This window comes from Nomia melanderi, unplaced genomic scaffold, assembly GCF_051020985.1.
Source record: "Nomia melanderi isolate GNS246 unplaced genomic scaffold, iyNomMela1 scaffold0193, whole genome shotgun sequence".
Lineage (NCBI taxonomy): Eukaryota > Metazoa > Arthropoda > Insecta > Hymenoptera > Halictidae > Nomia > Nomia melanderi.
In genome coordinates this window covers 46,012-55,240 of record NW_027475308.1, presented here as the reverse complement: position 1 = coordinate 55,240, position 9,229 = coordinate 46,012, and the positions used below count along the sequence as shown (strand labels likewise).

The 9,229-nt window shown below is 16.1% G+C and overlaps 1 pseudogene; it reads right to left on the bottom strand.

The window, feature by feature from the left end:
• Positions 1–684: 684 nt before the first annotated feature.
• LOC143175798 (cytochrome b pseudogene) lies at positions 685–1,814 on the bottom strand (annotated as a pseudogene).
• Positions 1,815–9,229: the final 7,415 nt, after the last annotated feature.

Here is a 9,229-nt window from a genome sequence, read left to right as displayed (position 1 = left end):
TGTTTATCCTGTAATGTTAAGAGGTTGAATTTCTAATTCAAATTATTCAATATTAGGTTCTATTCGATCTATTGCTCAATCAGTTTCTTATGAAGTTAGTTTATTTTTAATTTTGTTTTCTTTAATTTTATTAATTGAAGATTTTTCATTATATAATTTTTTAAAGTATCAATTTTATATGTATATATTTATATATATATTTCCTATTTATTTAATATTTTTAATTAGTATATTAGTTGAATTAAATCGTTCACCTTTTGATTTATTTGAAGGTGAATCTGAGTTAGTTTCAGGTTTTAATATTGAATATTTTAGAAGTATATTTACATTAATTTTTATATCTGAGTATTTAAGAATTGTTTTTGTTAGAGTTATTATAGTATAAATTTTTTTTGGTTTATATTTAATAAGTTGAAATTTTGTTTTATTTGTTAATATTCATTTTTTTTTTATTATTTTGATACGTTCAATTTGTCCTCGAATTAGTTATGATCAATTAATAGATTTATGTTGAAAAAAATTTTTATTAATTTCTTTATATTATATTTTATTAAATTTTATATTTAAGGAATTTTTATTAATAATTATTTTTTAAAGTTAATAGATTTAATAAATCTATATTATATTTTCAAAATATATGCTTATTTCAAGCTCGTTAACTTAGTTATAATAAATAAGTTTATCTCAAAAATAATTTAAAATTGGAGAAATAAAGAAGTAGGAAAAATAGATAATTGAAAATAATTGTGTTAATTGAATATATGGATATTCAATTAATTGTTTTCCTAGTCATGTTAATATAATAAATGATATAATAAATAATCAAAAATTTATTTTATTTAAATAATAATATTTACATGAATTTATATTAGTTTTATTTAATATTGTTAATGTAATTAAAATTAAAATTGATAATAATAGAAGAATTACACCGCCTAATTTATTTGGGATAGATCGAAGAATAGCGTATGCAAATAAGAAATATCATTCAGGTTTAATATGTTCAGGAGTAACTATAGGATTTGCAAAAATAAAATTATCAGGATCACTTAGTATACAAGGAAATTTGATTGTAATTGAAAAAAAAGTATTAAAATAATTATATAACCAAATAAATATTTAATAATAAAATAAGGATTAAAAGATAATATGTAAAGTTTTCTTCTTAAGCCTATTGAATTATGAGAAAATCTTAAATGTAAGAAAAATAAATGTAGATTTACTATTAATAAAATAATTATTGGTAAAATAAAATGAAATGAATAGAATCGATTTAGAGTAGCATTATTAATTGAAAATCCTCCTCAAATTCATTGAACTATTATTTGTCCTAAATATGGGATAGCTGATAATAAATTAGTAATTACGGTTGCTCCTCAAAAAGATATTTGTCCTCAAGGTAATACATATCCTAAGAATGCTGTTGCTATAGATAATAATAGAATAATAATTCCAATTAATCATACTTTTGTAAGTGTAAATGAAAAATAATAAATTCCTCGAGCGATATGAATAAATATTGATATAAAAAAGAATGAGGCTCCATTTATGTGAGTTAATCGTATAAATCACCCAAGATTAATATTTTTTATAATATGGATAGTTCTATCAAATGCTAGATTAATGTTAGGGCAGTAATGAAAAGATAAGAATAATCCTGAAATGATTTGAATTATTAGGAATAAACCTAAAATTGATCCTCGATTTCATAAATAATTAATACTTATGGGTGTTGGTAAGTTAATTAATGATATATTAAGTATTTTTGTTAATGGATTAAGATTAATTAACTTATGAAAAATTTTTTTTTTCATAAATATTAATTTTTGATTTTTCGTAATGATAAATTTGTTTTGTTAATTGTGGAAATTTTTATTGTTAAAATTAAAATTAATAATAATAAATTTACTAAATAAAAAGTGATTAAAATATAAGGATATTCAAAGATTTTATAAATATTAATATTTTCATTAATTGAATTAATTATTATTTTATTTTTGTTTAAGTATAAATTTATGATAAAAAATAATAAAAATATATAATTTATGAAGATAAAGTAATTATTTATCTTATTTTTTTATAAAATAAGTTATTTATTAATCTAACAAAGTATATAAATATAATTAGTATTCTTCTAATGATTGTGATAAAAATTATTATTAAGTATAAAGATTTTTTTGGTATAAAGATATAATTTATTATTATTAAAGTTAGGGTGTATTAAATTAATATTAATATAAGATTTATTGGAGAGAAATTATTTTCTGAAATATTATATAATTTTATTCATATTAATATAATGATTTTAAAAATGATAATTTTAATAAATAGGTTTATTAGCTATAAGAATAAAGTTCTAATTTTAATTTACAAAATTAATATTTTATGTATTTAAATTATATAGCTTAATTTAATTTTATCAAGAAATAGTTTTAAAAAAATTTTAATTTTGGGAGTTAAAGATATTATTTTAAAATAATTTTTTTGAAATTTGTTAAATAAATTTATTTAATAGATTATTATAATTTTTTTAAATTATAAGTGCATTTAATTATATATTATTATTATTTGTAATTATTTTATTAATGATATTAAGATTTAAGAGATTTTTATTAATTTTAATTTGTTTAGAGTTTTAATTAATTTTAATTTTACATTTAGTTTTAATATTATTAAATTTGGATTTAAATGATTGATTATTTTTAATTATTTTAATTATAGGAGTTTGTGAAAGTATAATTGGATTAGGATTAATAATTAGAATAATTTTTTTATTTGGGAATCAAAGTGTAAAAGTATTAAATTTAATATGATAATTTATATAATTTTTATAATAGTTTTATTAATTTTTTTTAATAATAAGCATTTATTAGGAATATTAATATTATTATTTTGTGTAATTCCATTTTTTTGTTTTAATCAATTTGTAGAAAATGGAATAATTAATGAAATATTTAGAATGAATTTATATTCTTACATATTATTATCATTAACATTTTTAATTTTTGGTTTAATTTTTATTTTTTTTTATGTTAAAAATAATGATTTTTTTTATTTTAAAATGTTAATAGTAATATTATTAATTTCTTTAATTTTTGTATTTACTTCAATAAATTTATTAATATTTTATTTTATATTTGAAATTAGATTAGTTCTTATATTTTTTATTATTATAAAATGAGGTTTAGGTGAAATACGAGGATTAGCTTCATTTTATTTATTATTTTATACAATATTTTTTTCTTTACCTTTTTTAATTTTTATTTTGGATTTATGTTATTTTTATAATATTTTAATGATATATTATTTTGAAATATTAAAAATTAAGTATTTGAATATATTTATACTTTTATTTTTTATATATACATTTTTTGTTAAGATTCCTATATTTATATTTCATTCTTGGTTATTAAAAGCTCATGTTGAAGCTCCTGTTATTGGGTCAATAATTTTAGCAGAGATTTTATTAAAATTAGGAATTTATGGTTTAATTCGATTTATGTTAATATTTATAAAAAATTTTATTGAATTTAATGAAATTATTATATATTTTAGAATTGTTGGATCAATATTAATTAGTATTTTATGTATACGTCAAATTGATATGAAAATTTTAGTAGCTTATTCTTAGAATGATAACATTAATAAATAGTGGAATTAAAGGGAGATACATAATAATAATTTCTCATGGCTTATGTTCATCAGGGTTATTTTTTTTAGTAAATTTATGTTATTTATCAAGAAATAGACGATTAATATTAATAAATAAAGGATTAATAAATTTATATCCTAGAATGTCTTTAATATGATTTTTATTATGTACATCAAATTTATCTGCTCCATTATCATTGAATTCAATTAGTGAAATTTTTTTAATTATAAGTTTAGTTAATTGAAATTTTTTAAATTTATTTATTTTAATAGTTTTAATATTTTTTAGATTTTTTTATTCATTAAATTTATTTAGGTATACACAACATGGTGAATTTAATTTTTGTAAAATTAATAAATATAGTTTAATAGATTATTTAATTGTTTTATCTCATTGAATCCCTTTAAATTTATTTATTTTTAATTTATCAATATTTTTATAATTTGATTTTATTAAATTTAAGTAGTTTAAAAAAAATATTGAATTGTGATTTCAAAGATGTAATGTTTACTTTAAATTATTATTATAAGATTTATGGTTTATTTTTTATTTATATTTTTCTTTTCTTTTTTTTCGGATTTTATTTATATTTATTTAAAATTATTTATTTTATGGAATGAATAATTGTTGAAATGAATTCTATAAAATTTAGATTTGTTATTTATATTGATTTTATATGTATAATATATTTACGTACAGTTATTTTAATTACTGGAATTGTTATATTATATAGTGTTGAATATATAGAAGAAGATTTATATATTGAACGTTTTAAATTGTTAGTTTTTATTTTTATAATTTCTATATGTTTAATAATTTTAAGACCTAGAATAATTGGTATTATTTTAGGTTGAGATGGGTTGGGGTTAATTTCTTATTGTTTGGTAATTTATTATCAAAATAAAAATTCTTATAATTCTGGTATATTAACTATTTGTTGTAATCGATTACGGGATGTAGCTTTAATTTTAATTGTTTGTATATTGTCATTTTTTGGTTCTTGAAATGTTTTTTTTTATCAGGATTATAAATTAATTTTATTATTTATGTCAATTATAATATTAACAAAAAGTGCACAGTTTCCATTTTCTTTTTGGTTACCAGCAGCTATAACTGCACCTACACCTGTTTCTTCTTTAGTTCATTCTTCTACTTTAGTAACTGCAGGTGTTTATTTATTAATTCGTTATAATAAAATATTTATAGATTTAAATTTTATGAATATTGTTATATTATTAATTTTTAGTTTTACAATATTTATGTCTGGATTAATAGCAAATTTTGAAATAAATTTTAAAAAGATTATTGCTTTATCAACTTTAAGTCAATTAAGTTTTATAATAAGGATTTTATTGTTAGGTAATATTGATTTAGGATTTTTTCATTTAATTTGTCATGCTTTATTTAAGTCTACAATGTTTTTAAGTGTTGGAAGATTTATTCATATAAATTTAGGTATACAAGATTTACGTTTTTTGGGGGGAAATTATTATGTTAATCCTTTAAAAAGATTAATATTTATTTTATCAATTTTAAATTTATGTGGATTTCCCTTTATTACTGGTTTTTTTTCTAAGGATTTAATTATGGAGATATTTTATAATTTTAATTTACTTACTTTTATTATAATTATGTTATATATTTCAATTGTATTTACGATAAGTTATAGTATTCGTTTATTAAATTGGGTATTAATTTATTATGTTAATTATTTTATATATATGAAGGAGGATTAAAATATATAAGTTATTCTTTTTTTTATGAGTGTTTTTAGAATTTTTTATGGTAAATATTTTTATAATATATTTATTTATGAAAATTTTAAGATAACATTAAATGATAAATATATTTTATTATTTATATATTTTTTGTCTTTAATATTTTATTTTGAATTTAAAAGTTTAATTTTTTTAAAAAAAGAATATTTTGAGGTATTTAATTTTATTTTAAGTACATTTTATTCAGAATATTTATTAAAAATTTTTTATATTTGATTTATTAATAAAATATTTAATTTTGAGGTTATATTTGATAAATCTGTAGATAAAGTTTTTATAATAAATTTAAAATTTTTAATTAATTTTATAATTAAAAATGGTATTTTAATTAAAATTTATAAAGAAAATATTGGTGTTGTAAATATATTATTTTATTATTTTATTATTTTTATATTTTTTTTATTTATACAAATTTTATTATATTTAAATAGCTTAAATTTAGAGTATGATATTGAAAATATAATTGTAATTGTTAAATTTTTAAATATTTATAAATTTTTAAATAATAAATTTTTTTTATACTGAAAATATAATGTTTTTAATAAACTATATAAATTTAGAAATATAAATGATTTATGTCATTTTGAAATGAATTAGAAGTTCATAGTTTATTATTTCATTAATTGGAATATTTTGTATTCATTTAAATTATTAACATTAATTTACCTCTATTTTGGTTTCAATTAATTGAGATATATTATAAAATTATTTTAAATTGCAATTTTAATGTTATATATTAATTTATTAAATAATATCCTAATTTTTTATATATATATATAGGAATAAGTTTATTCAAATAATTAAGTCGAAATTAATTTGTATTATTTTACTTTATATATATATATATAATTTTTTTAAATTCATATTTAATAATTAAATGTTCATTCGTATCATAATCTTATAAAAAGAATTATAATAAATATTAAAAACATTAAAATTGTTGAATTTTGTAAGTTATTTAGTGAATTAATAATAGGTAAGATTAAGATAATTTCTATGTCAAAAATTAGAAATATTAAAGTAATGAAAAAAAATTGAATAGAAAATGGTAATTGTGGGGATGTTAATTGGTCGAATCCGCATTCAAATGGTTTAATTTTTTCTCGGTCTTTATTTATTTTTATTGATAAAAATTTATTAATTAAGAAAATTAATATTGGAATAAAAATTAAAAATAATATATATTATTATTAAAATAAAAAATATTATATAAATTAAATTTTAATTGTAAATTTTTTAATTGGAAATTAAATGTAATTTTATTATACTATTTATATAATTTAATATATTCATCAATAAATTAAAATATATAAAATTAATCAGATTATATCAACAAAATGTCAATATCATGATGCTAGATCAAAATTTAAATGATGAATTATTGAAAAGTGATTTTTTTTTAATCGTACAGAACAAATAATTAAAAATATGGTTCCAATAATTACATGAATTCCATGGAATCCTGTTGCTATAAAAAAAATTGATCCAAAAATTCTATCATTAAATGTAAAATTAGCTTCTAAATATTCAATATATTGTAGTATTGAAAAATATATTCCTAAATAAATTGTTATATTTAATAATTTTAATGATTTTTTATAATTATTTTTGATTAAATTATGTCTTCATGTAATTGTTATTCCTGAATAAATTAAAATAATTGAGTTTAATAATGGGATATCATATGGATTAAATATATTAATTATTTTTGGAGGTCATAAATTTCCAATTTCTATTGAAGGTGAAATTGATGAATGTAGAAAAGTTTAAAAAAATGAAATAAAGAAAAATAATTTAGAAATAATAAATAGAATTATTCTAAATTTAATTATATTTATGATATTTAAATTATGGAATCCTTCAAATGTTCTTTCTCGAATTAAGTCTCGTCATCATTGATATGATGTTAGTATTAATGTAAATAAATTTAATAAATTAAGAAAGGAAAAATTTAAATTGAATCTAATAATATTATTAAATAATAAGTTTATAAGATTAAATGATAAAATTAATGGTCATTGTCTATTTGTTGTTATATGAAATGGATTATTTTTTGAATTTGTAATTATATTAATTTTCATAAATTTAATTTGTTTCATTAAAATATAATAATGATAAAATTGAAAATACATAAGATTGAATAAATGCTACAGAAATTTGTAGTATTATTAATAAATTTTGAATAATAATTATTGTTGGGATAAATTTAATTGATAAGTTTGTTATTGAGGAACCTAATAAAGATAATAATAAATGTCCAGCTAATATATTTCCTGATAATCGAATTGCTAAAGTTCATGGTCGAATTAAATTTCTAATTGATTCAATTAATACTATAAATCTTATTAATATTGAGGGTGTATTTATTGGTACAAGGTGAATTAATATATGTTTTGTATTTTTAATTCAACCAAATATTATGAATCTAATTCATATTCTTAAAGATAATCTTAAATTGATTCTTATATGTCTTGTTGGTGTAAATACATAAGGTATTAAACTAATTAGATTTATGTTTATAATTAAGTGAAATAATCTTAAAAATATAATTAAATTATAATGATCAGTTTTTTTTGTTAAAATTTTAAATTCATTTAAGATAAAGTTTATTAATATAATTCATTTAAAGTTAAATCGCGAGGGAATAAATCAATAAGATCAATTGAAAATTAAGATAGGTCAAATTATAATAATTCAATTTAAAGAATAGTTATTAGATGTTGAAGGGTCAAAAATTGAGAATATGTTTGTTATCATAATATTTTTATATAGTTATTTATTTATCATTTTTTTTGAAATTTGTTTTTTTATTATTATTTTATTTTAGTTAATAAAATTATTTATTATGAAATGAATCAGTATTGTAATAATAAAGAATAAAATAATAATTAAAATTAAAATTAAAGTTCATTTTATTGGTCTTATTTGAGGAATTAAAGAATTATTTTTAATTATTATCATTAAGAATATTTTTTTATTATATTTAACTTAAAAGGTTAATTCTTTATTTTGAAGATACTTAATGATAATATTAAAAAAATATTTTTATAAAAATAATTTTAAATTGACAATTTAATGTTATAAATTTAACTAATTCTTTTTTATTTATAGATTTAAGTTATTTATTCAATTTGTAAAGTTTTTTAAATTTGTTCTTTCAATAGTAATTGGTATAAATGAATGGTAGGCTCCACAAATTTCTGAATATTGACCGAAATATAATCCTGGTCGTAATGAGATTAAAGATATTTGATTAATTCGTCCTGGTGTTGCATCTATTTTAATTCCTATTGAAGGAATTGTTCATGAATGAATTACATCTATTGATGTTGTTAAAATTCGAATAATAATAATTAAATGGGATGATTAATCGATTATCAACATCTAATAATCGAAATGAATTTAATTCTAATAGATTAATTATATAAGAATCAATTGAATTATTATTAAATTCTGGATATTCGTAAGATCAATATCATTGGTGTCCAATTGATTTAATTGAAAAAAAGGTTGGGTTTCATAATTCATCAATAAAGTAAAGTATTTTTAATGATGGAATAGAAATAATTAATAATATAATTATTGGAATAATAGTTCAAATTATTTCTAAATTATGATTTTTAATAAATTTTAAATTAATAAATTTATTTTCTATAATTATACAATTTATGTAAATAATAGATATAGTAATTATTATTAAGATAATTATTGTGAAATTATAAAAATAAATTAGGTTATCTATTAATGGTGAATTTGGGTCTGGAAGTGAATATATATTTCAATGAGCAATTTTTAATAA